This window comes from Nicotiana sylvestris, chromosome 11, assembly GCF_000393655.2.
Source record: "Nicotiana sylvestris chromosome 11, ASM39365v2, whole genome shotgun sequence".
NCBI lineage: Eukaryota > Viridiplantae > Streptophyta > Magnoliopsida > Solanales > Solanaceae > Nicotiana > Nicotiana sylvestris.
In genome coordinates, this window is record NC_091067.1 from 136,944,017 (window position 1) to 136,970,292 (window position 26,276).

The window sequence follows — 26,276 nt, forward strand, 5'->3', positions numbered from 1 at the left end:
TTTATAATGTTAAACATAATAACTGATAATTAAAGGATATAACCAGAATACCATACATTAGCAGTGTAATCTTTTAGGAAATATTTCTTAAACCCTACACGTTAGGCCATATGTAATCCTATTGGAAATCACTTATCGAACACATGCATTCTTTTTGAACCATATCGAACACATGCGTTCTTTTTGAACCATATATGCCTATACTCTTAATTATATTTGGACTACAACGATGAAAAGTGTTAGTGTACAAAAGTATTGCTAAAATATTGAATTTATCTCTTTTGTAATAGTGTTTCAGTTGTTTAGACTCCTTAGGACTTCGAAATCATTACAAAATTGCACACTTGGTTAACTTAATATTAATATATTTATGTATCCTAAAATTAATACGATTAGATGACTAAAGATATTTACTTGATCAATTTTATATGAATTAGACCGTTCGAACGTAATTATACTAATAGGATTCCTAAAGGTAATCATGTAGGATTCTTAACATGTAGTATTATAACTTAAAACTAATAGGATTATAAGGCTAATATTTAGAATTTCGATTATATCCTTTTATTATGAGTTATTATCTTTAATATTATAAGGTTATTTTTGTAAACCGGTATTTTATTCATGCTTTTATAATAATATAAATATATATAAGTTAAATCCGATGCGAATATACAACAAAAAGCCAGCATCCGAACTACTTTGCACCCAATAGTACAAACGTGAAGGTGAGAAAGAAACATAAAGGGTCAAGATAATTGATTTCACAGTCACAATGACCATTCATAGAATATAGACTTTCAATTATATATCTAACTTATCAACAAATCAAATCAAAGTGGGGGCACTTTAGAACATATCAATATCAACCTATCTACTCATCTATAACCAAAATTGTTCCTATACCGAATTGACAACCGCACAATTTTGGACGGTCAATATACAAACACATTAATAAAAAACCTTTCTTGAAAAAGTAGGTTAGGATTCTATACACTCCATATGAAAACATTAGGAAGAAATGGAATGGCACGGGCCATTCTTTTTTCCCCTAGAATAATAATAATCAAATTCGGACCACGTTTGAAAATGTCTGGTTCTATTTAGTATTCATGTTCCCCCCCCCCTTCTCTTCTAAATTTTTAACACTTTGAGATTCTCCACTTTAGTCTTTTATGCATATCAAGAAATGATGAAGTTGTGCTTCTTTATGAGACTTTGCTTAAATGCATTATTATATCTACCTGTTTCCCATAATCAGTTATCTAAATAAAAGAGAATTTTCAATTGTGACAACTGTAATAAACGGAACTAGGGGTGTCAAATGTGGGCGGATAGGACGGATCACATTTTTTGGGTTAATTTTGCCGCCCCTGACTATAATATCAGACTTAAAGGTCGTTTGGTATAAGGGAAGGGTTGGGATAAAAATTTAATACCACATTATACTTTGTTTGGTTATTAAATTTGGAATAAGTTATTCCAGGATTAAATTAATACCGGGATAACTTATATCTTATATGGGGTGAGATAATTAGCGCAGGGATAAAAATAGTGTTGTAAGGGCATCTTCAAGGCTCGCACCATTTTTTGCATCAACTTTCACACCAAAATGGTGTAACACCTAATTTACTCCAATCATTACACCATTTTTTACACCAAATCTTCTCTCTCTTCTATATTATATTATTATCATCTATTTACTTTTCATTTTTTATTCCTTCAACCTAATACTATCTTTTTTCTTTTCACTTATATAATCATTTATTACAAAATTATTTTAAAGGATAAATTAACTAAAAGTAAAATCATTGATAAAAGATAATTAAATAAATATTACATCATAGTCAAATTTAATTTAAGTACCACATAAATATTTAACTTTCGCTTCTATTCTCTCATAAATGCTTGATTAATGCATTACGAAGTGCGAAATGCGCATCTTTATCCTTAATTTTTTGTGTCGAGCTAAAAATTGTTCAAATCGGTGATCTTCATCTACTACCATTTCTACCGTAGTAGCTGGACATTCACGTGCATCTTCAATTGGTGCTTAAATTAAATTGTTGAGGCGATGGAAAAGTCAAGTAACTCAAGAAATGAACTTCGAGACAAAAAGAATACAAAGAAGAAAATAAAATTGTATTGACGAACTTGAATTCCATTGACGATCCAAATCTTCGTGAATTTTTGCGACAAGAACAAAAACGAATAATCGATAAAAGAAGTCAACAATTTCAACAACCACAACCACAACAATCTTCTACCCCGTTCTCTCAGTATTTTGGTAATTTTGTTACATTTGGAAATAACATAGGGGATTACTAAACTTATGTTTTATGTTTTTAATGTAATTTCAATTTTAATGTATCCTCCTTTTATGTACTTTAATTATAATGTATTTTTATTTTATGTATTGTTAATTTTCTTTTTTAAATTTTAGTTTTCACTTTTCAATTTTAGCAACATTAGATATCTTACATTTGCATTTTTTATTTTTAAATAATGGTTATATTTCTTTTTATACAATTATAATAATAATAAAATTAACTTATAATTTTATATAAATATAATATATACAAAAATTAATATATCAAAAAATAGGATGTAAAATTAAAATTATAAAGATCTTAATATAAAAATTAATTATATACACAATATATGATAAATTAAAAGTTCACAAAATAAAAAGATTGAATAAAATAATATTAAACCAAATTTAGAGTGATGAATAGTGCAAGAATTAGTGTTGCATTGGAGCAAAAAAATACCATTTCTTGCACCAAATTTGGATTTGGTGCAAGAAATAGAGTAGCCTTGGAGATGGTCTAATAAAAATTATGCAATGCATGTCATTTTTAGTACAACATACCAAACAATGGATAAAAAATAATACCAGGATAACTAATTCCAGCATAACTAATCCCAACATAACTTATCCCAGTATAACCTGTATTCAAACCAAACGACCCCTTTGTGTAATCCTATAAGTGGAGTGGGAGGGTAGTATATACACAACTTTATTACTCTTACCTTGTGAAGGTAGATAAACTATTTCTGATAGACTCTTGACTCAGGAAAAACATAGTCTCAGCATTATTGAAAAGAAATACAATATTGGATAAACCACGAAAAAGTGTCACGATCCGGATTTTTCACCCTCGAGAATCATGATGGCGCCTACTAATGTGAGCTAGGCAAGCCAATCCTTTAAACTAATTACTCCATTATCCAATTAATTCTTTTTAACAGATATAAAGCGATAATATATAAACAGCGAAATATTTAATTAAGCGGAGGAAAAATAATAAAGTATCTGAATTTGTAGCTATTACAACTACTTAAGCCTTAATCACCCAAAACCTGGTATCACAGTGTCATAGACGGTCTAAGACTGCTAAATACAAGGTCTGAGAATGAAAGACACACTGTTTCTGAAGCAAAAAGATGAAACAGGAAATAAAAGATAGAGGAGACGCCAGGGCTTGCGAACGCCTGCAGGTCTACCTTGGATCTCCGCGTGAACTGAAGGTAGCCTCCAACTACGGTCCAAGAGTTGCTCCGGGATTTGCACATAGTGCAGAGTGTAGTATCAGCACAACCGACCCCATGTACTGGTAAGTGTCTAGCCTAATCTCCGCGAAGTAGTGACGAAGCTAGGACCAGACTACCAAATAAACCTGTGTAGTTATATAATATACAACGGAAAGTAAAGCGGGAATAAACAAGTAAAGATGGGAGGGGGAGAGATGCTTCGGGGAATAACAGGTAAAAACAGAATATCAAGAGAATAAAGGAATCAAAATCCAACCACTAACAAGAATAAGGAAAACAAAGGCAGATTTCACTTTCTTTTCACATCTTGTTGCAGGCGTGCAACCCGATCCCATTTCCTGTATCTCGTGGCAGGCATGTCACCCGCTCCCATTTCATGTACCTCGTGGTAGGCGTGCCACCCGCTCCCATTTTATTATATCTTGTGGTAGGCGTACCACCCGCTCCCATTTCATTATATCTTGTGGTAGGCATATCATCCACTCCCATTTTATTATATTTTGTGGTAGGCGTACCACCCGCTCCCAGTTACAAGCCAATAATAATCACAAGGAATCCCGACAAGGGAACAATGGTATTTCAACAATATCCCGGCAAGGGAACAATACTATCAAAACAAACATCCCGGCAAGGGATCATTAATATCAAACAAACATCCCGGCAAGGGAACAATGGTGATAATAACATATGAAGCGCAATAAACCACAATGGAGTCAAAACAATTATAATAAAAGACACACGGGCATGCTTGACACCAACGTATAGATACTCGTCACCATGCCTATACGTCGTACTCCACAATTAACATGTAACAAATACGACACAACTCCTAATCCCTCAAGCTAAGGTTAGACCAAACACTTACCTCGATGCCACTAACACAATTCACGTTTCAATTATAGTTTTACCCCTTGATTCCACTACCAATTCGCTCAAATCTAGCCACAAGTTACTTAATTACATTAATAAATGCTAAATGAATCAACCCCAATGCATGAAAATGAGTTTTTCTAAAGTTTTGCCCAAAAGTAAAAAAAAATCATCCCCGGGCCCACATGGTCAAAACCTGAGGTTCGAACCAAAACCCTATTACACATTCCCCCACGAACCCAAATATATAATTTGTTTTGAAATCGGATTTCAAATCGAGGTCCAAATCCCCAATTTTTGAAAAACCTAGGTTCTACCCAAAACACCCAATTTCCCCCATGAAAATCATTGATTTTAAGTTAAAATCATGTTAAAAGATATTAATGATTGAAGGAAATGAGTTAAAATTAACTTACAATCGATTTGGAAGAAGAGTTGTTCTTGGATCGCCCAAAGAAGTTTGTGTTTTGAAAAGATGTGAAAAATGAGTTTAAAATCGTCTAAGTATAAAAGTTGCAGGTCTCAGATGTGGGAATTGCGAACAGGGGTTTGCAATTACGAAACCCGACCTCTACTAGCTTGGGAATTACGAAACAGGCTCGCATTTGCGAAGCTTTTAGGGAAAACTGGACTTTCGCATTTGCGATCAACATGTCGCATTTGCGACTTGGGAATTGCGACCACAACATCACATTTGCGATCACCGGCCAAATGGGAAACTTCGCAATTGCGAAGATAATCTCGCATTTGCAAGAGGGAGATGGCCTGGGCTTTATTCGTAATTGTGACAAGTCACTCGCAGTTGCGATATCGCATTTGTGATCCAGTGCGAAGCCTGCAGGCCTGCTATGCACAGCTGAAAAACCTACAATTTTCTAAGTTCAAAATGCACCCTGTGGCCTATCCAAAACTCATCCAAGCCCTCGGTGGTCCAACCCAAATATACACACAACCTCAAAAATATCCTACGGACTCATTCATGTAATAAAATCACCAAAGTAACATCATGAACATCGAATTAAACCTCAAGATCAATGAAATTTCTCAAAACTTCTTTAAACATCAAATTTTGCATTTAAGGTCCGAATCACGTCAAACGGATTCTGTTTCTTACCAAACTTCACAGAGTTATCTTAAATCATATATAAAACCTGTACCGGGAATCATAACTAAGATACGGGTCCGATACCAACACGTTCTAATAAAAATTTATTTTCTAACCTTATAAACAATTTCAGAAAACAGTTTTCTTCAAAAATTCATTTCTCAGGCTTGAGACCTCGGAATTCGATTCCGAGCATACGCCCAAGTCCCATATTTTCCTACGGACCCTCCGGGACTGTCCAATCATGGGTCTGAGTCCGTTTACCCAAAACGTTGACCGAAGTCAAATTAATTCATTTTATAGTCAACATTTATCACTTTTCATAGATTTTCACATTTAGGCTTTCTGGCTACGCGCCCGGACAACGCACGCAAATCGAGGTGATGCTAAAAGAGGTTTTTAAAGCCTCGAAACGTAGAATTTCATTTTCACATCTCCACCTCTAAAACAACCATTCGTCCTCGAACGGACAGAAGAAGGAAGTACCTTAGTCGGGGAAAAGATGGGGATAATGGCTTCGCATATTGGACTCGGACTCCCAGGTCGATGCCTCAGGAGGATGACCTCTCCACTGAACACGAACAGAAGGAAAACTCTTCGATTTCAACTGACGAACCTGCCGGTCTAAAACAGCTACCGGTTCCTCCTTATAAGACAAGTCCTTGTCCAACTGGACAGTGCTGAAATCTATCACGTGGGATGGCTCGCCGTGATATTTTCGAAGCATGGACACATGAAACACTAGATGCATGGCTGATAAGCTCGGCGGCAATGCAAGTCTACAAACCACCTCTCCCACTCGATCAAGAATCTCAAACGGGCCAATGAACCTAGGGCTAAGCTTGCCCTTCTTCCTAAATCTCATCACGCCCTTCATAGGCGACACTCGAAGCAATACCCGCTTACCGACCATGAATTCCAAATCATGAACCTTGCGGTCTGCATAACTCTTTTGCCTGGACTGATCTGTACGAAGCCTATTCTGAATAATCCTAACCTTGTCCAAGGCCTCCTGAACCAGATCCGTGCCCAACAACCGAGCCTCTCCTGGCTCAAACCATCCAACCGGAGACCGACACCACCTACCATATAAATCCTCACAAGAAGCCATCTGGATACTCGACTGGTAGTTGTTATTGTAGGCAAACTCTGCTAAAAACAAAACTGATCCCACGTGCCTCCAAAGTCAATGACACAAGCTCGGAGCATATCCTCCAAAATCTGAATAGTCTGCTCGGACTACCCGTCCGTCTGAGGATGAAATGCTATGCTCAACTCAACCCGTATGCCCAACTCTCGCTGAACTGCTCTCCATAAATGGGAGGTAAACTGCGTACCTCGATCCGAGATGATAGACTCGGGCACGCCATGAAGACGAACAATCTCCCGGATATAGATCTCAGCTAACCTCTCGGAAGAATAAGAGACTGCCATATGAATGAAATGCACTGACTTGGTTAGCCTATCAACAGTAACCTACACTGCATCGAACTTCCTCTAAGTCCGTGGGAGACCAACAATGAAGTCCATAGTGATATGCGCATACTTTCACTCAGGAATCTCAATCTTCTGAAATGAACCACTGGGCCTCTGATGCTCGTACTTAACCTGCTGACAATTCAAACACCGAGCCATATATGCAACGATATCCTTCTTCATTCTCCGCCACCAATAATGCTGCCGCAAATCCTGATACATCTTAGCGGCACCCGGATAAATAGAGTACCGGGAACTATGGGCCTCCTCTAAAATCAACTCTTGAAGCCCATCCACATTAGGCACACAAACTCGACCCTACAATCTCAAAACTCCATCATCACCTAAGGTAACCTGCTTGGCACCTCCGCGCTGCACCGTGTCTATGAGGACACACAAATGGGGATCATAATACTGCCAATCTCGGATACGCGCTAATAAAGAAGAACGAGCGATCGTGAAAGCTAACACACGACTGGGCTCAGAAACATCCAACTTCACGAACTGATTGGCCAAAACCTAAATATCCAAAGCAAGCGGTCTCTCACCGACCGGAATATAAGGAAGACTGCCCATACTGGCTGACTTCCTACTCAAGGCATCGTCCACCACATTGGCCTTTCCCGGATGATATAAGATAGTGATATCATAATCTTTCAACAACTCCAACCACCTCCTCTACCTCAAATTCAACTCCTTTTGCTTGAACAAATACTGAAAACTCTTATGATCCGTGAACACCTCACATGCCACGCCATACAGATAATGCCTCCAAATCTTCAATGCGTGAACAATGACTGCCAACTCCAGATCATGAACTGGATAGTTCTTCTCATGAATCTTCAACTGTCGTGAATCATAGACAATGACTTTTCCATCCTACATCAACACTGCACCTAGTCTAATACGAGATGCATCAAAATAAACTATATAAGGCCCTGAACCTGTGGGCAAAACCAACACCGGTGTCGTAGTCAGGGCTGTCTTGAGCTTTTGAAAGCTCGCCTCACACTCGTCCGACCATCTGAACTGGGCACCCTTCTGGGTCATCCTGGTCATTAGGGTTGCGATAGATTAGAATCTCTCCACGAACCGACGATAGTAGCCTACCAATCCCATAAAACTCCGAATCTCTGTAGCTGATGCTGGTCTAGGCCAGTTCTTGAATGCCTCAATCTTTTTCGGATCAACCTGAATACCCTCTGCCGATACAGCATGACCCAGGAGTGCAACTGAACTCAACCAGAACTCACACTTTGAGAACTTAGCATATAACTAGCTATCCCTCAAGGTCTGAAGAACCACCCTAAGATGTTGCTCGTGCTCCTCCCAACTGCGGGAATATATCAAAATATCATCAATGAAGACTATCACGAACGAATCCAAATAAGGCCTGAACACTCGGTTCATCAAATCCATAAAAGTTGTTGGGGCATTTGTCAACCCAAATGACATCACCAAGAACTCATAATGCCCGTACCGAGTGCGGAAAGCTATCTTAGGGACGTCGGATGCCCTAATCCTCAACTGATGGTAGCCATATCTCAAGTCAATCTTTGAAAATACCTTGGCACCCTGAAGCTGATCAACAAATCATCAATCCTCGACAATGGATACTTATTCTTGATTGTAACCTTATTCAACTGCCGGTAATCAATACACATTCTCATCGACCCATCCTTCTTCTTAACAAACAACAGCGGCGCACCCCAAGGCGAAATACTGGATCTAATGAAACCCTTCTCAAGAAAGTCTTGCAACTGCTCCTTCAACTCTTTCAACTCGGGCGGGGCCATACGATACGACGGGATAGAAATGGGTTGAGTGCCGGGAGCCAAATCAATGTAAAAGTCAATATCCCTATTGGGTGGCATACCCGGCGAGTCTGAAGGTAAAACCTCATGAAACTCATGAACAATGGGCACAAAATCAATAGAAGAAACCTCAGCACTGGAATCATGAACATATGCCAAATAGGCCAAACACCCCCTTCTCGACCATACGCCGAGCCTTTACATAAGAGATAACACTACGGGTAGAATGACCAAGAGTCCCTCTCCACTCTAAACAAGGCAAACCCGGTAAGGCTAAGGTCACAATCTTGGTATGATAGTCCAAGATAGCGTGGTAAGGTGATAACTAGTCCATCCCTAATATGATATCAAAATCGACCATGTCCAAAAGAAGAAAATCTACACGAGTCTCAAGACCTCCAATCACAACTATACATGAACGATGGACTTGATTTACCATAATAGAATCAACCACCGGTGTAGACACATAAACAGGATCACTCAAAGAATCACTAGGCATGACCAGGTACGGTGCAAAATAAGAGGACACATACGAGTACGTAGACCCTAGATCAAATAACACTGAAGCATCTCTATCACAAACCAGAACCGTACTTGTAATAACTGCATCTGAAGCCTCAGCCTCGAGCCTGGATGGAAGAGCATAACATCGGGGCTGGGCCCCACCACCCTCAACTACATCTCTGGGACGGCCTGCTGCTGGCTGACCTCCACCTCTAACTGCCTGAGCTCCACCTCTAATACCTCTACCTCCTCCTCTAGCACCTCTACCCCCACCTCTAACTGGCTGGGCGAGCTGTGGAACACCTGGTGCCTGAACCATGGTGCTGGAACCCTGATGCTGACAGTTACTCGGTGCTCGAGGGCAATACCTAGCAATGTACCTCATGTTGCCACAAGTAAAACAAGCCCTCGGCTGCTAGGGCTGAGGACCCTGGAAACTTTGAAGCGGTGGTGCACTGATAGGAGCTGGTAGTGCATTGTAGGACTTCTAATTAGAATACTGCATCTGATAACCACGACCACCTGAAGCACAGTGAGAAACCTGAAGTACTGACTGAAAAGGCTTGGGAGGATGGCCCTTACCATATGAATCCCTATCTCCAGACGAGGTACCACTGAATCTACCTGAATGACGAGGCCTTTTGTCCGAACCTTGACCACCTCCCTACGACATAACCATCTCAAATCTCATGGCCACATTGGCCGCCTCCTGGAAAGATATCTCACTCCCAGTCTCCCTAGCCATCTGAAGATAAATCGGCTGAATAAGTCCATCAATGAAACTCCTTACCCTCTCTCTCTCGATGGGGAGTATGACAAGAGCATGACGAGCCAAGTCGATGAATCTTGTCTCATATTGGGTAACAGTCATGGAACCCTACTGAAGACGCTCGAACTGCCTCCGATAGGCCTCTCTCTGAGTGATGGGGAGAAACTTCTCTAGAAATAGCTGAGTGAACTACTCCCAAGTCAAGGCTGGCGACCCGGCTGGTCTAGCCAAGCAGAAATCCCTCCACCAAGTCTTGGCGGATCCAGACAAGCGAAAAGTGGCAAAATCGACCCTATTGGTCTCACCTATCCCCATGTTCCTAAAAACCTCGTGACAACTGTCTAGATAATCCTGGGGATCCTTAGTAGATACACTGCTGAAAGTAATAGTGAAGAGCTTGGTGCACTTATCCAGCCTCCACAAAGCATCAGCATACATATCTGCTCCATCACCGGTCTGAGCTACCACACTCGGCTGAACTGCTCCAACAGGCTGAACCACTAGAGTCTGAATCTGGGGAGCTAGCTGCTCCGGAGTGCGAGTAGCAGGAGTCTGGGCTCCTCCTCCAGCCTGAGATACGACTGGTACTACAGGAAGCAAACTTGCCCAGGTGACACTCTCCATAAGGCCCACTAGACGGATCAGAGCATCCTAAAGAATTGGGGTAGCAATAAAACCCTTTGGGACCTGAGCTGGGCCTACCGGAACTGCTGGGGCCAGAACCTCATCATCAAAATCAACTTGAGGCTCCACTGCGGGTGCTACTGCTCTGGGCTGAGCTCTGCCCCTACCTCGGCCTCTAGCACGGCCTTGCCCTCTGCCACTCATGGGAGCTGCTGCTGGGGGCTCGGACTGCTGGTTAGTGGATGAGGAAGCGCGTGTTCTCACCATCTGCGAAAGAACAGAATAGAAATTCAATTAGTATTGAGAAACCAAACCGCACGGCAAGAAAGAATGAATGTGATGTTTTTCCTAACTCTGTAGCTTTTGGGAGATAAATACAGACGTCTTCGTACTGATCCCTCAGACTCTACTAAGCTTGTCTGTGAATTGTGAGACCCATGTAACCTAGAGCTATGATACCAACTTGTCATGACCTGGACTTCCCACCCTCGGGAGTCGTGATGACACCTACTAATGTGAGCTACACAAGCCAGTCCTTTAAACTAATTACTCCACTATCCAATTATTTCTTTTTAACAGATATAAAGCGATAATGTATAAACAGCGGAATATTTAATTAAGTGGAGAAAAAATAATAAAATATTTCGATTTGTATCTATTACAACTACTTAAGCCTTAATCACCCAAAATCTGGTGTCACAGTGTCACAGACAGTCTAAGGCTGCTAAATACAAGGTCTGAGAATGAAAGACACACTGTTTCTGAAGCAAAAAGATGAAACATGAAATAAAAGATAGAGGAGACGCCAAGGCCTGTGAACGCCTGCAGGTCTACCTTGGATCTCCGCGTGGACTGAAGGTAGCCTCCAACTACGGTCCAAGATCTGATCCGGGATCTGCACATAGTGCAGAGTGTAGTATCAGCACAACCGACCCCATGTGCTGGTAAGTGTCTAACCTAACCTCGGCGAAGTAGTGACGAGGCTAGGACCAGACCACCAAATAAACTTGTGCAGTTATATAATATATAGCGAAAAGTAAAGCAGGAATAAACAAGTAAAGATGGATGGGGAAACATGCTTCGGGGAATTACAGGTAAAAACAGAACGTCAAGAGAATAAAGGAATCAAAATCCAACCACTAACAAGAATAAGGAAAACAAAGGTAGATTTCACTTTCTTTTCACATCTTGTTGCAGGCGTGCAACCCGATCCCGTTTCCTGTATCTCGTGGCAGGCGTGCCACCCGCTCCCATTTTATGTACCTCGTGGCAGGCGTGCCACCTGCTCCTACTTCATTTATCTCGTGGTAAGCGTACCACCCGCTCCCATTTTATTATATCTTTTGGTAGGCGTACCACCCGCTCCCATTTTATTATATCTTGTGGTAGGCATACCACCAGCTCCTATTTCCTTATATCTTGTGGTAGGCGTACCACCCGCTCCTAGTTACAAGCCAGCAATAATCACAAGGAATCCCGGCAAGGGAACAAGAGCAATATAACAACTTCCAGGTAAGGGAACTATGATATTTCAACAACATCCCGGCAAGGGAACAATACTATCAAAACAAACATCCCGACAAGGGATCACTAATATCAAATAAACATCCCGGCAAGGGACCAATGGTGATAATAACATATGAAGCGCAATAAACCACAACGGAGTCATAACAATTATAATACAAGACTCACGGGCATGCTTGACACCAACGTATAGATACTCGTCACCATGCCTATACATCGTACTCCACAATTAACGTGTAGCAAATAAGACACAACTCCTAATCTCTCAAGTTAAGGTTAAACCAAACACTTATCTCGATGCCACGAACACAATTCACGTTTCAATTATAGCTTTACCCCTTGATTCCACCACCAATTCGCTCGAATCTAGCCACAAGTTACTTAATTACATCAATAAACGCTAAATGCATCAACCCCAATGCATGAAAATGGGGTTTTCTAAAGTTTTGCCCAAAAAGTAAAAAATATTGCCCCGGCCCACATGGTCAAAATCCGAGGTTCGAACCAAAGCCCGGTTACACATTCTCCCACGAACCCAAATATATAATTTGTTTTGAAATCGGACCTCAAATCGAGGTCCAAATCCCCAATATTTGAAAAACCTAGGTTCTACCCAAAACACCCAATTTCCCCATGAAAATCATTGATTTTAAGTTGAATTCATGTTAAAAGATGTTAATGATTGAAGGAAATGAGTTAAAATTAACTTATAATCGATTTGGAAGAAGAGTTGTTCTTGGAAAATAGCCCAAAGGAGTTTGTGTTTTGAAAAGATGTGAAAAATGAGTTTAAAATCGTCTAAGTATAAAAGTTGCAGGTCTCTGATGTGGGAATTGCGAACCCCGACCTCTGCTAGTTTGGGAATTGCGAAACAGGGCTCGCATTTGCGAAGCCTTCAGGGAAAATTGGACTTTTGCATTTGCGATCAACATGTCGCATTTGCGACTTGAGAATTGCGACCACAACATTGCATTTGCGATCACCGGCCAAATGGGAAACTTCGCAATTGCGAGGATAATCTCTCATTGCGAGAGGGAGCTAGCCTGGGCTTTCTTCGCAATTGTGACAAGCCGCTCGCATTTATGATATCACATTTGCGAGCTAGGCTTATGCGAAGCCTGCAGGCCTGCTATGCACAACTGAAAAACCTGCAATTTTGTAAGTTCAAAATGCACCCCGTGGCCTATCCAAAACTCACGTGAGCCCTCGGGGCTCCGACCCAAATATAGACACAAGCTCAAAAATGTTCTACGAACTCATTCGTGTAATAAAATCACCAAAATAATATCATGAACATCGAATTAAACCTCAAGATCAATGAAATTTCTCAAAACTTCTTTAAACATCAAATTTTGCATTTAAGGTCCGAATCACGTCAAACAGATTCCGTTTCTTACCAAACTTCACAGAGTTATCTTAAATCATATATAAGACCTGTACCGGGCGCTGGAACCTAAATACGGGCCCGATACCAATACTTTCTAATAAAAATTCATTTCCAAACCTTATGAACAATTTTAGAAAACAATTGTCTTCAAAAATTCATTTCTCGGGCTTGGGACCTCGGAATTCGATTCCGGGCATAGGCCCAAGTCCCATATTTTCCTACGGATCCTCGGGGACCGTCCAATCACGGGTCCGGTTTTGTTTACCCAAAACGTTGACCGAAATCAAATCAATTCATTTTATAGTCAAAATTTATCACTTTTTATAGATTTTCACATTTAGGCTTTCCGGCTCCGCGCCCGTACGGCGCATGCAAATCGAGGTGATGCTAAAAGAGATTTTTAAGGCATCAAAACGTAGAATTTCATTTTTAAAACAAGTGATGACCTTTTGGGTCATCACATTAGAAAACAATAAAACAAAGCAGTACCAACAATAAAAAATTTCAGAAAACTGAAGCAGCAAAACAATTGATAGTAATGCAAATCAAAGTATAAGAAAGTATGAGAGTACGATTGGAACTACAAATAAGAAAAAGGATCACGACTATTTACTAACCTTCTACCCTAGTTCTCGATCTCCATCCACCTAAAAAGAACTTGTAAAATGCAAGCTTTGCTATTACTTTTAGTTGATCAAAAGAAGGTGCAATTTTTTTTTGGAAGAATCTATATATAGATATAAAGGTGGGAATGAAAGAGCTGAGGTGACATCTCTTTTTGGCCAGCAATAGTATTTTTCTAATTTTTGTTTTTTTTGGCTTCTCACCTTATTTTTAATAAGAAATTCAACATAATATGAGTTTATAATAGAATTTAATGTGTAACTATAACTGTAAAATAAATACCCATAAAGATTTGTGAAGGCAATAACGAAGTGCATTGAATTAGGATGGTCAGACTTTCAATAATTCTGTCTCTTTTTTTTCCTTCTTCTATTCAATTACCTCTCCTTTAAATCCCTTACATAACGTTTCAATTCTAAAATTAATTCTCACCATTTAGAGTTATTTTTCAGTTACAACTTTATATATGCATGCAACAGTTATAACTGTAGAATTTGAAAGGTGTCTTCACCACTAAATTCTAAACACCTATATAAATAAAATACCATATGCATTCACCATCTCACTTTTCCACAAATTAAATCCAAATCCTGTGAAGTGTGCATTAGCAAAAATGGGTGAGATATAAGGATGAGTGAAGTGAAGGAACTAAGGCATTAACAATCCAAGGCCATTTGTAATTTCAAAGAATCATCAAAACTCTTACTATCTTGATCTCCACTTGAATCATCACCATACCATAATAGAGATTGTTTACTCCAAGGTTGATGAATTATCATGATAGCTTGAAGCGGATTGAAAATACTATATGAATCACTCTTTCTTCACTCTTCAAGTCACCAAAAAGAGAAACTAGAAGTAAAGGTGTTTAACGGGCCGGGTTGACCCGTAACCGGACCGGCCCAGACCGGTTAAAATCGAAACCGGACCGACCCGGTACATAGGGGGCCGGGTGGGGCTGGGTAGGAGGGGTAGAGGGGTTGGTCCGTTTAAATTTTGGTAACGGTTAACCGGACCGGTCAAACCCGGTCCACGTGAACAATACCGTGTACCGGTTAAACCGGCCCGACCCGGCCCGGTACAATCTTTTTTTTTGTTTTTTTTTAATTTTTTTGAATTAAGTGGGGCCCACTAACCGTTGGCAACGGTAAGACCTGGCACGGATCCGTTGCCCAACGGGTTAATTGTATTAATAGCCTCTTTTTTCTTTAAAATTTAACCTTTTTTCAATTTACAAAATTAACCTTCTCTAAAACTATAAATACACCCCCTCTTCTTCATTTCTTCACTCAACTCTCATTTCTCAATCTCAATTTCTCTCATTCTCCAATTTTCAAGATTTCAAGTCTCAATCTCAAATTCTCAATTCTCAAATCTCAATTCAATTTAAATCATGCCTCGTACTTCTAGAGTGCGCTCATATGTTTGGCAACACTTTGAGGTGGTAGAAGAAAATGAAGAAGGTCAGAAAGTAAAGTGCAAGAACTGTGGTCAAGTCTTAAATTTTCGTTCAGAGTCTGGCACAGGCAGTTTAAGGAGGATATCAAGTATTGTCTTGAGCGTCCTCCGGAAATTTGTATTTAAGATTTTAAGACAATTTGTGTTATTTTAAAATTATTAGACGTATTTATGCTTAATATTTTAGTTTGTTAGATTAATTTGAAGTATTGTTAATTTATTATGCATGAAAATTTAGTTTTACTATTTTTTGTTAATTTACTTTTTAAATGCAAACTTTAATTTTGAATTTTAAAATAAATGTAGCACTTGCAATTTATATTAATACTTTTGTATTAATATAACTTGTAATCTTTAAATTAATACAAAGTATTAATATAACTTACAATAGTTATACAAAATACAAAAAAAAATAAAAAATACACTAAACCCGGTCCGGCCCGACCCCCTCAACCCGTAATCCGTACGGTTCAATTTTTATCCGGATGAACCCGAACCCGTTAAACCCGTTAAGTCCCAACCCATAACCGGCCCGGACCGTAACCCGTACGGGTCCAAAAAATAGCAACCCAGCCCGGCCCACCTGTTTAACACCCTTAATTAGAAGGCTTTTGGGGAGGGGTTTAAAATATCATATCATGAGGAGAAGCAAAAAGAAGAAAAGAAGGAAGGGTTAGAAGTTTGTGTGAATGTAATTTTTGTCTTGCTATTTCTCCTCTCTTTTTTTGCCGTTGAAGCACAATTCAAATTTATAGGAGATAATGATGAGAGTATTGTAAGGAAAAACTGATTATTGGGAATTTTGCATAAAATTAGGAAGAGACTAAGGGGAGGAAAAGGAAAATGAAAACAAAACAATTGGAAAAGGAAAGAGAAACAGAAAAGTTACAAGAAAAAGAAAGGAAAGGAAATATTCGGCCGAATCAAAGCTTAATTTCAAAAGAATATTTCATTTACTTTGTTTCATATATATGGTAGGTTTTAATTACTTTATTTATCCTTTCTCTTTTACTACTTCATGCTTTGTTTAAAAAATAATAAAAAATACTAAAAACTATCTAAGAGAATTTAAATGTACAAATAAAATCTTATACCTTTCATTTCAATTTATGTGAACTTTTTCGAGTATGAGAGACAAACTAACTAATTTCCCATGTGAATTTGGACATAGAATTTTAAAAAATTAAAAATAACTTTACATATATTAGAAACTAAATTACTATAAATCAAAATAGTTAGTAACTCAAGATATTTAAGAAGTATTTTTTAAATATGTGCTCAAAAATAACTTTATTGATTTTTCAAAAAGTAATAATTTCACATAAAATGGAACAGAGGAAGTAAACATTAAAATACATAGGATCTATCTATATATGCAACCACATTTATAGAAGTGAAAGTACTCTCTATTTTAAGTAGGAATATGACAAATATCTCTTCTGTAATATAACAAAAATAATTTCAAAAGGATTATCACTATAATCTAATTAAAAAAATTAGACGCAAAAAATAAATTTTAAATTCGCGCGGCCAAATGCACTAGTGATTAATAATGTTCGATCGCTTTTACGTATCTTCATTTTGTAACAAATTTTTAGTTGTCAGTAACTAAAAATTAAACTCGTTGACATTATTAACGAGAGAAAGAAGAATATTAAAAGATTGAAATAAATGTAATCCATATAAGTAAGACCTTACGAATTTATAGAGCAGTTAAAATAGGTTTGACCCGTGAGGTCAGCTCAACTCAATCCGCTACTTGAATAGGGTTGTGCTAGAATTTTTTGAGCCCATTTAAAATTGAGGCTTATAAGGCCGACCCAAGTAAGCCCGATGGCCCTTGAGGCTTGACCGAGGCTGGGCATGGGCCGGCCCGGGCCAAAAAATAATTAAATTCAAATTAATTACTATTAAATATTTAATATTTAAAAAAGTAAAAAAGCAAAAAAAACTTTTAACTATAATCCTCATTCCCCAACCCTAAATTGCTTATTTACTTTTCCATATCAACTAGAATTTAGATTTTGACATGCATGTAATATGACAAAGTTAGTTTTTTTTTTGCTTAGTTAATAACGAACTCGAAAAGTCTTAGGTAGCCAATAAAATCTTTTCTCAAAAGAAAATATTACTTTAAGTGGTCAATGATCAGTTTGGATTACTTTAATATATTATTAATATTTAAACAATTCTTCAATATAGATAAAGATCAGTTTTAAATATACAAAAAGAAAATTGACCACTAGCAAATTTCAAAAATATTAAAAATTTTATGGACTATAATGATGAAATCAACAAATGATGTTAATCCTACATTAAAAAACCTCAGCATATACACTTATTAAAATAATTCCTAAATCTGAGGAAAATGAAAGAAAGGTATTAAGAAAATATTCATGTAACTTTAAAAAAGAAGAGCAAGAGATAGAGAATTTGCATTTCAATTCCGAGATTCCTCGTCAAATATCAACATTTTTGTACGCTCTAAGCAAATAGAAGTTCTTTACATTATTAATCGACTATGTCAAGAAAAAATATTTAAGGATTTAAAGAATTTTTTTAAAAAAAAAAATTGAAGGGTCAGCCCCCTAGCCCGTGATTCTCTTAGGGCTTGGTTGGGCTGGCCATTTTAAAACCCATTCATATGGCGGGGCGATCTGTCCTAGCCCGCTAAATTTAAAAGCCCACGAGGCTTGGGCTAGGCTGACCCGTTTTGACAGCTCTACGAAGTTGATGCAAGCTTATCATTCGTATCTCAAAAAAAAAAAGAGATAAAGAAAAGAAAAACCCAAAAGAGACAAAGAAAAGAAAAATTTGTGGGTGAAATATAACAGTTAATAAAGTGAATGATAATCATTAAAGATCAATGTTCATAAACAAAAAATATTAGATAATTTTTTATTTTATTTTGGTGACCAGATTTAAATGTCGTATGTGTTGGTGGTAGAGGCGGAGCCAAAATTTTAAACTTATGGATTCAGAATTCTAATCTCTAAAGTTATTGAGTTCTAAATAAATAATTTATACATATTTAATAAATTTTTAAGATAAATACATAGTTCGAATCAAAATTATTGAATTTGACCGAATCCGCTGACATCATCTACCTCCGCCCCTAGTTGGTGGTGAAGGTGCCGATAAACTGCTTCGATAATTGCTATTACTAGTAATAAAAAAAACACGGGTGACATCGAATAATTTGAAAAGGAATGACAAATCACAAAAACATTGCCATTTGAAAACAATCTAAAAAAGTATTATCCTAGAAAGTTTGACTAGTAATAACACCTCACCTTAACATAAGAAAATATTGACATTTTTACGTTGATTTTTCTATGCTATTTCCTAATATTTTTAAGACAGAAATACTTTAAATTGACCTTTTATTCACTTTAGAAAATTATCGAAAAAGTTTTTCGAAAAATGCTGAAATAACCCCGTAGTTTCTCTTATTTGACTTTTACCATGAAATCCTGGAGGAGTATTTTGAATTTTTGACTAAGAAATTATGAGCGGCAAATTGGTCAAAAGAAAATTATTTCAGCGCACGTTTGGATAGCTCGTTTGCGCCGGCGACGGCGCTATACTTTGAACATTATCTCTGGTCTGAATATCCAAGAAAGATGAGTTCTCTCTGAATTCGTTTGAGTCATAGCTTCCATTGATGTGATTGGGACTTTGTATTTGGAATTTGCAAACTTTTGAATTTACTATAGGGCCCAACGGACAGCCCATGTGTATATTTTATTAGATTTGTCTGTAAAAATAGCACGGTATAGCCAGTTTTCGGATTATTCATTCAAAAATAGTGGTGTTTATGAAGTCAATAAAAAATAGCCACTATTTTGCTGCAACAGAGACCGGTCCAGCATAATATACTGGAGTTCGGTGCACCTACGTATGAACTCCAACATATTATGCTGGACCGGGTATACTTTGTTGACTCCAGTATAATATACCGGAGACTGGAGCACCGGTGCTCCAAACTTCAGTATAATATACTGGACAATTATACTTGCTGGAACTCCAGTATATTATGCTGGAGTTCTAGTGTATTTATGCTGGAATTCCATCATATTATGCTGGAGTTCCAGCATACTTATCCTGAAATTCCAGTATAATATGTTGGAATTTAAACATACTTATGCTGGAACTCCAGTATAATACACTGGCGTATTTTCCGGGTTTTGAACAGTGTTTTCGCTCAGATTTATCTTTATATGAAAAGTGGCTAAATTTTGATTACTTTTGAAACTGAACTATTTTTGAACGACCAGTTGTAAATCCGGCTATTTTTGAATTTTGCCCGATTTGTCTTGCTAATATGTTTCTTGATACTTTGAGGAAGCTTAGTGAAAGAGATTAATTTTAGTTTTTATTTTCCTTTTCCCAGTTTCTATTGTGAGTGTACAATTGTCAAGTTATAGTACATTGATTTTGCATTTATAGTCGGTTACATTATCGTTTAATCATGTGTTTGCTCCATCAGACCATCACTAGTTTCTGTTAGTTTGTAGAGAGAAGGTGCAAAATTTGTTGGAGAAAATCTGAATATACAAGAAGAACTCGGCCCAAAATGGATAACACATCTGCATATTTCATTGAAAATTAACCCAAATGGCCGCTCATTCAACCGTTTAAACTAAAAATAGCCGATGAAGATATAATAAATGCATAATTTATGTATTATATAAATATATATATAATTATGTATAATCAATACATAAATTATTATATGACTAGAAAAAATAATTAATGAATATAAATGGCTATTTGTGTAAAGATTCATTTCTCATTAGCTTATTTTTGGGCAGAAATGGCATGGAGTAGCCACTTTTTAAAGTAGTATTTACTTTTTATTCAGCATTTTTAATGCTGAGCAAAAGTAACCACTACTCTATTAAAATTAATATGAAAAGACGAAGTTACCCTTTCTTCTATCTCTTTTCCTTCCCAAACCCTCTATCAAATTTCAAAACCCTTTCTCCCGATCAAAATTTCCCAAACTCCTTACTTCTCTTCCCCATGCAGTAAGTTCTTCCCCAACTTCATTCCACGTCCTAAACTCAAAGGCAGACCACTTCCTTGGCATTGCAGACCACTTCTCCAACTTTTTTTTCTTTTGGTTGGTTAGGTTCTGTAGTCTTTTATTTTTTTAGTTGTTTCTTTTTGTTATTAGCTTTCTGTTGTGTAATTTGACATCAATCTTATATTTAAATTGTAATTATTATTATTTTTATTTTTTGTGAAAAGATACAAATAACGTTTGTTTTTCTGCTACGTTATGGATCCTGAACTTACAGTTACAAGTTCAAAAGTTAAGGACAATAGGTCCTGAAGTCCTGAACTTAGACTAACAAGCTCAAAAGTTAAGGACAATAGGTCCTGAACTTAGGCTAAGAAGCCCAAAAGTTAAGGACAATAGGTCCTGAACTTAGACTAACAAACTCAAAAGTTAAGGACACTTGGTCCTGAATTTACAATTACAAGTTCAAAGGTCAAGGACATGTAGTCCTGAAGTCCTGAAGTTAAGTTCAAAAGTTAAGGATATGTAGTCCTGAAGTTAAGTTCAAAAGTTAAGGACACGTAGTCCTGAAGTCCTGAACTTAGAGTTCCATGTTTAAAAGTTAAGGACATGTAGTTTTGAAGTCCTGAACTTAGAGTTACAAGTTTAAAAGTTAAGGCCATGTAGTCCTGAAGTCCTAAAGTTAAGTTCAAAAGTTAAGGACATGAGCAGAAGGGTATTTTTCGTCCGGACAGTTAAAATTTATTAAAGCAGTGGCTAAAGACTAAAGACATTTTAAACAGTGGCTTAAAAGTAAATACATGTTTTATTAGTGGCTAACCGTGCACTTCCCCCTATTTTAGGTGCGCACTTCACGAGGCCCAAGTCTACAAGTGAAAGGAAGTATATTTTTTTAATTATTTTTTAATAAATGTTTTCGGATAAGATGTTGCGAAGCAACTTTATTTTTAAAGTTTTTACATATAAGTTAACGGTTTGCAACAATTTTTTTTATATTTGTATTGTTAAAAATTTGAACATAAATTTTTAGGGTGAAATTCAAAAATAGCCAGATTTACAACTGGTCGTTCAAAAATAGCCCAGTTTCAAAAGTAATCAAAATTTAGCCACTTTTCATGTAAAGATAAATTTGAGCGAAAACACTCTTCAAAACCCGGAAAATACGCCAGTAGATTATACTGGAGTTCCAGCATAAGTATGCTTGAACTCCAGCATATTATACTGGAGTTCCAGGATAACTATGCTGGAACTCCAGCATAATATGATGGAGTTCCAGCATAAGTACACTAGAACTCCAGCATAATATACTGGAGTTCCAGCAAGTATAATTGTCCAGTATAATATACTGGAGTTTGGAGCATCGGTGCTCCAGTCTCCAGTATATTATACTGGAGTCAGCAAAGTATACCGGTCCAGCATAATATGCTGGAGTTCATACACAGGTGCACCGAACTCTAGTATATTATGCTGGACCGGTCTCTGTTGCAGCAAAATAGTGGCTATTTTTCATTGACTTCGTAAACGCTGACTATTTTTGAATGATCAGTCCGAAAACTGGCTATACCGTGCTATTTTTACAAATTTTTAAGACAAGGGTAGAATAGCCCGGGACCATTTAAACCTCTTTGGAGATCTTTATACACAATGAGAGACGTATATAATCTTAGGGAGAAATTCAAAAATAGCCAGATTTACAAGTAGTCATTCAAAATAGCCACAATTTGAAAAGTAATCGAAATTTAGTTACTTTTCATGTAAAAATAAATTTGAACGAAAATACTGTTCAAAATCCGGAAAATACTCCAGCATAATATATTAGAATTCTATATTGGAGTTCCAGAGTATTATACTGGAACTCCAGCATAGTATACTGGAACTCAAGTATAATATATCGGTCCAGCATAATATGCTGAAAGTTTATACACAGGTGCACTGATCTCCAGTATATTATGCTGGAACTTTCCGTGTTGCAGCAAAATAATGGCTATTTTTTAATAACTTTACAAACGCTGGCTATTTTCAGATGATCAGTCTGAAAACTGGCTAGCGCGTGCTATTTTCACTATAATGTTCTCTAGTTAAGACCATCTACACGTCTAACATGCTTTTAAGATTTACCTTTCACCATACTTTGACCACTAATCACCATTACAATTACTATCGTTGTCCCACATCATTTTTATCGCCACCCACTACCCACCACCAACTATTATCATCCTCGACCACAATCATCATCGCTGCCAAGCACGAATGTTAGTTGTCATTACCACTAGCCAACATTTACAACCAACAACACCAACCTATGGACCGCAATAGTCACCAATCACCACTATCAACCACCACTATATATTACTCATCACTATTATGAGTTTCCACCATCATTAACCACCACCGTTAAATATTATTGTCATATACCATCTACTATACAAATCACCACTATCAACAAATACCACGGCCAGCCACAGCCCAATCGGCATCCACAACTACCAATGTTAGCCATCATACCACCAACTAGCATATAATTTTTTTTAAAATATTTAATTAATTTAGTATTAGATTAATTAGTACTATTTAATTTGTTTTTATACTTATTAGTTTATAGATAAAGACAAGTTACACATTTAAATGTAGAGAAAAAAATCATCTTAATTATTCAGTATTCAGACCTTAATACAACATCTTAATATTCAGATGTACATTTAGATTCATACTTTTTAATTTTAATACAAAAATTAATATTCAGATGTATATTTAGATTTAAAATTAATATTCAAATATGTATTTAAATTCAAACGTTTAATCTTAGTAAAAACAAATGAAGCTTAGTCAGTCAAAGCAAACATAAGGGGTAACATATCAAGTCAGTCAAGGAAACGCAACAAGCCATTAGCTTTATGTGAAAGTATTTAGTTAGTCTACTTTATGTTGATGTCAAATCTCAGAAGTCTAGTTGTGCATTCACCTTCCAATGCAAATTCTTAATTGAATAGTCTGTTGGTTAAAGTTTGTTATAGCTTAAAACAGAGTGAATGAGAAATGGAGTGAAAAATAAAAGATTTGAATTTTTCTATTTGACTAAGGGACATTGTCCCATATTGAAGGAGGAAAAGAGTTTTGATGGGTATATATACAATTGCTCTTCCTCTAGCTCTCAAAAAGTTGAGAAGAAGGTAAGGACCAAATTTATTTGTTAAATATTAATATTTAATCCAAATCGGCCATTTTTGTAACGTTAATTTAAAGTTTCCCTCTGATTTTATTTTCCCATTTTATTTTGCTTAAATAGCCATTTGGGTAATAACTGTTTTATGTGAACGATCATCTTGAAGAGTTGCACTTTGTTTAAACCCAATTTGTTGGCTATAAATAGCATGTCATTCCCTCAGATTTTCCTTACGAAAATTTTAAATTCTCCATCTCTCTTCTGCATTATTTTAACTTTAAAAAAGTAATAGTAAGTGTGATTTGCTACCGATCATTTATTTTCGTTGCAACACTGGAGTTTGAAAGTACTGCTAAATCAGTGTGTAATCTGTTCTATCATGGGAGAAAGTAATCCATAACCTTGGGTACTAGGAGAAGATTAAGTTCCTTAAGAAAACACTGTGAATTCAATTGGCTCAGATTAATTTCTGCTTCTTCTACATTCTATTTTTTTATGTTGTTTTTATTCTCTAGAATTACGAATATCGATTACTAACAAGCTTAAGGAACTTAATTTATATTCTGTATTTGTGTTGTATACACTGTTCCGGAGGCTAAAATTTATGCGATTTTCTACTCTCAGTTTACAGATTAAAGCCTTCGGGTTTTCTACTCCAATTTTTATATTTTAACATATATTTTATTATATGTTATTTGGAGATTAAAATCCTAGCGATTTTCTACTGCATTGGAGATTAAAATCTACGTAATTTTCTACTCTAGTTTATTCGATTTGAAGATATAAAAACTTCACCGTATATCAAATATTTGTTTGTGTCATTCTTTTATAGAAATGACGACTGAGAACGAAAATCAGTTTGTTTCTATTGTGACTGCCAATGCATCGGCAAGCCGAACAACATCGACATTGGCACCAGCTCTGGCAGAAATGCCCGAATTTTTTTTCGAGATTGATTTCAAGCGGTGGTAGCAGAAGATGTTCTTTACTTAACGACTTTAAGTGTACATAAGTTCATTAAGGAGATATTCCTATTCTATCTGACGAAACTCTAGAGAATGAACGCTTCCTCGTGATTGAGGCGTGGAAGTATTCTGATTTTTGTGTGTAAGAATTACATTCTTAGCGGACTGGAGGATGATCTTTACGGTGTCTATAGTAATGTGGAAACTTCTAAAGAACTATGGGATGCATTGAAAAAGAAATATAAAATCGAGAATGGCAGATTGAAAAAGTTTGCAGCCAAATTTTTAGACAATAAGATGGTAGACAACAAGCATGCCATTACTTAAGTGCAAGAACTGCAAGTTATTATTCATGATCTCCTTGCTGAAGGTATAAGTCGAATTAATACTTTTGTTGAAAGTATTAGTTATATTATTATTACTAATATGATTTTAATTGAAGATCTTGTCATTAATGAAGCATTCCAAGTTGCAACGATGATTGAAAAGTTGTCTCCTTTATGGAAGGATTTCAAAAATTACTTGAAAGAAAAATGCAATGAGATGTCGCTTGAAGATCTCATTATTTGGTTGAGGATCGAAGAGGACAACAAAGTTGCTGAAAAGAAGGGTCGTGGAAACTCAACATTAATGGGAGCAAACATTGTTGAGGATGCTCCACAAAATAATAAAAAGAGAAAGAATCCCTCTGGACCAAAAAGTAATCCCAAGCAAGAAGCGGTTCAAAGGAAATTGCTACAATTGCGGAAAAGCTAGACATAAATCTGCAGATTGTCGTGCTCCAAAGAAAGACAAGAAGAAGGGTTAAGAAAATATGGCTGAAAAGCACGAGAATATTGATGAATTGTATGCTATGCTTTCTGAATGCAACCTGGTGGAAAATCCCAAGAGATGATGGATTGATTTTGGAGAGGGTATGTCACGACCCAAAAATACCTCCAAAGAAACCGTGATGGCACCTAGTCTCTAAACTAGGTAAGTCTAATATTTACTGTAATAATATGGGTATTTACTAACTTCAAATTAAATTACTCTGAACAAAATATAATTCCCAAAACCGGTAGCACAAGTCACAAGCCTTTCTAGGAGTAGTTATACCAAATAAATACATCACTGCTCCGAAACAAAGGGAACAAATGGAAATAAGTACAATTGAAGGCGACTTTGAGGACTGCGAATGCTGCAATAGGTTTACCTTGAGTCTCCACCGCAATGAATAGCTACTATCAATCAAATACCTGGATCTGTACACAAAAATATACAGAAGTGTAGTATCAGCACAACCGACCCCATGTGCTGTAAGTGTCTAGCCTAACCTCGGCGAAGTAGTGACGAGGCTAGGACCAGACTACCAAATAAACCTATGCAATATAGAGTACAAAATAATAGGAAGCAGATAACAATGATGGCAA